A 3428-nucleotide genomic window follows, 5' to 3' on the forward strand; every position below is an offset into this window, starting at 1 on the left:
CCGGTCTCCATCTTGGAATTGGGAGGAAGAGGGAGAGGGAGATCGGGACGAGACCAGGGCTCTGTTGCGGAGAGGAGCTGAGACGGAGAAGAGAGAGAGGGGGCGCGGGGGCCGCCGGCTGCGTCTTAGCTACGATTTTTCCGCTTTCCTCGGGAGAGCGAAGGGGAAAGGGAGGAGGCCGGGGCGGGAGTGTGGGCTGTCACCCTCGGACCCTGGCGTGAGAGGGGCCGTGCGGCCGGACGCCCCCGGGGTGGGCCCCCTGTCGGTGGCCGAAGACCCGGGGTTCAGGCTCTTGGGTCCCGAATTCCCAGGCTTGGCCTCTCTCCTCAAATATCCGGCATCAGCGCCTCAGATCCCAGATATCCGGGGCTCGGCTCCCAACCTCTGCAGACCTCGGGCTCTCTTTCATAGGATTTCAAATCTCTGGGGTCCAGGCCCCTCGGTGCACCAGTATCCGGGGTTTACCCCCCAAGGCTTTCAAATACCGGATTCGGCCCCCTGCGCTCAAATATCCGGGGTTCAGACCCCCCCCCCTCAGAAATCCGAGATTCAGCCACTGTCGCCCCCAAGGAGGAGGAGGACTGGACCGCGAGGTCAGATCAGGTTGTCACCCCCTCCCCTCCAGGGGCGGCTTCCCTGGCCCGCCCCTCAGGAAGGGCGAAAGCTCAAGGAAGAGGTGGCCAGGGGCAGGGTCCCCTCGCCCCTCTCCCTGTCTGGCAGAGCCGCTGGAGGACCCCAGGAGGAAGCGGAGGCGCTGGGGCACCATAGTGACCCCCTCCAGGTGAGAAGTGGGTTGCAGGGGCGCGGGTCCAGCAACCAGAAGAAAGGGTGCTCCTTTCTGGAAAGCTGGGCCCAAGAAGACCTCTCCTCAGGGTGGGGGAGCCCAGCTGGGCAGTGGTCAGCCTAGCCTTGGATTGCCACCCTCTAATTCTTCCCTCCATTGTGTCTGGTCGAAGAGGCCCTCAGGTGACAGGGGGGGGTGTCACACCCTAGGATGCTTGAATGAATCAGATGGGTCTGCACCTTCCTGATGTTTCCCCACGCACTTTGCCCCTCGAAGTCACCTCGACTTGCTTTCTTCTGTTGGGGGTGTTGAGTCCCAGCCCTCTGATCCTTAATGGTGGGTGGGATCTACTTTTCAGGCCTGGTTTGGTGGGCTTCTTGTCTTTGCAAAGAAAGTGAGTGTGTGTGTGTGTGTGTGTTTGTGTGTGTGAGATGACTGGCAGTATTTCCGTATTTCCTCTCCAGCTACAGTTACCTTTCAACCTTTTGCGATGATCTAAATAATCTCATCCATTTGTTGAGTGGCCTCTCTCCTCCCTGCTACACCAGGAGTGGCACATTTACTGGTGGGGGGGGGGAGGGGTGGCGCAGAGCAGGGGACCCTTGATGGCTGTCTTCCTTCCTGTTTTACAGTTGGGAACATTGAGGCCCAGAGAGATTGCCCACCGGTCACACCAGTGGCAGAACTAGGATTTGAACCTAAGTCTTGGATTAAGTTTTGCCCCTGCTACACCTCTCCCGCTGAGCCTGGGCTGAGCACTCGATGAGGGAACCAGAGCTGCAGTGAGGTTTAAGGATGGGGCTGAGCTGGAGACCAGCCTTCCTAGCAGCCGCTCCGACTCCTGTGCCTCCTGGGTTTCTCTCTCTTTACTGTGACCTTCATCATTCCCCTGACCCCAGATTCTGGCCCAGGTGGCCAAAAAGGCTCTCTTTTGACCAACGGTAGCCTTAACGAGATCTCTTAAGCCTTTAAAGCCAAGCTGCCCGGGGAAAATGACCCCCTCCCACCCCACCCCAAAGAATTCAAGTGGTGGTGTGACAGATGCACATGTTTAGTGTCTGCTAAGGACTCCAAGGAAATGTAGCCCAGCAGTGCCGCCCCCCCCCCGCCCCCCAGCTGTGATCTGTTGTGTAGAAGAGAAGGCCAAGTCTACGGTTTCCTCAAAGCCCTGTTGCTCTCCCTTGCTGATGGGCATCTATTGGCAGTGCCGAGTAGACTGAGGGGTTTGGGTGACCCCATCTGCAGAAGGGAGATGACGTGCATCTTAAAAGGTGCTTTGAGATGGAGCCCAGACCTTGGTGGTCACTCAAGAAGTGTGCATTGTTGTGAGAGGTCCAGGAGCTCCTGGACCAATTTGGGGCACCTCTTACCTGTGACTGGGGAGGTGGGGGTGGGGGTGCAGATGGGGCACGGTCCTTGGTTGGCATTCTTGGGCTAGGTGCTGGAGAAGAAGTCAGGAAGGTTCCCTTGGCAAAATGTGCGCACCTGTCTCTGTGTGGGTGTGTGGGTGGGGGTGAGAGGTGCTTAGCTGCTGGGAGGAAAGAGGGAGAAGGGGCCCTGCTGTTAGCAAGCAGCCTGGGAACTGCTGAGGGCGGTCAGCCTATCTCCTAGCGGTTGTGAGTGTTCTAGACCCCATGACCTCCCACCAGAGTCCCTCCAGCTTCCGGTGTCCCAACAGGACACAATCGCATGCTTGATTGTTCAGTGTTTTTAAGTAGCTAGAATGCTGCCTTAGGGGTCCAGCTCTCTGAAGCCGCCTTTGTATCTTGTGCCTGAGCCCGAGTTCCCTCGATGCTTAGCCTGGCCAGGAAGCCCCTGGGGGTGCCGGCCTTAAAGGAACTTTCTCTGGGGCCTTTGCCTGGTGTTAAGGGCCTCTTCCAAGGGGAAGCTTTCTGTGGGCAGGAGCCTGAGAGAAGAAAAGCTCCTTATTATTCAACATTGGACACCTCGCTGTTCCTCCGTGGCCCAGAAACGGTGCTTATGCCCCTGGCCTGTAGTGGTTCAGAGGGCTGGGCTTCAAGCCTGCTGGTGGACCACCCTCTTGGAGCAAGCAAGCCAGCCTTTCTGAGCCCATCGGCTCGTCTGTAAAACAGGGCTGATAATTAACCCCAGAGCATTGGGGTGAGAATGAAGTGATGGACGATGCATGGGCAGTGCCCCCTCTCTGTGCTCCATCATTGTTCTGTGGACACCAAAGATGCCCTGTACCCATGTACGCTCTTGGACTGGGCAAATAAGGCAGCTAGCTCCCAGGGCCCACAAAGCCAGGCTCCATGTCTCGCTCTCTCCTTCCCATTTCCAGATCTCTTCCCCTGCCCCAGTGTCCCTACCCACTTTTAAGGTGAGCCTCCTGGCCCTTTGGGCTAGTACCCACTTCTAACAATGGCCGGATTTCCACAGCCTCCGGCCTGGCCATTTCCTGCCTTCTTCCAGGGTGTGAGAGGTTGAGGGAGGAGCGCCCCCCTCCCCTCCCCGCACACTTAGGGGAACAGGAAGGTGCCTGGAAACCAGTGGCATGTGGGACCTTTGGGCGAGGACCCTTGGGTCTCTCCTTTCTTCTGGAAGGGAGAGGTCAGGAGAAGGAGGGACCGTTTGCTGGGGGCTGAGGAGGGGAGGGAGGAGGTAAAGCTTTCCTGACTCTTCC

At 58.2% G+C, this 3428-nt stretch overlaps 1 protein-coding gene across 2 annotated transcripts in view; it reads left to right on the forward strand.

The window, feature by feature from the left end:
* Positions 1 to 19: 19 nt before the first annotated feature.
* Positions 20 to 3428, forward strand: part of TAOK2 (TAO kinase 2) — a 19807-nt gene continuing 16398 nt past the window's right edge. For both annotated transcript variants that reach the window (XM_004705684.3, XM_004705682.2), the window contains exon 1: positions 20 to 781. The gene's annotated coding sequence lies outside the window, so the exon portion shown is untranslated. The remainder of the gene's footprint in view (positions 782 to 3428) is intronic.

Source organism: Echinops telfairi, unplaced genomic scaffold, assembly GCF_000313985.2.
Source record: "Echinops telfairi isolate 266 unplaced genomic scaffold, ASM31398v2 ScPeMD7_5;HRSCAF=22, whole genome shotgun sequence".
In the NCBI taxonomy this organism is placed as follows: Eukaryota; Metazoa; Chordata; class Mammalia; order Afrosoricida; family Tenrecidae; genus Echinops; species Echinops telfairi.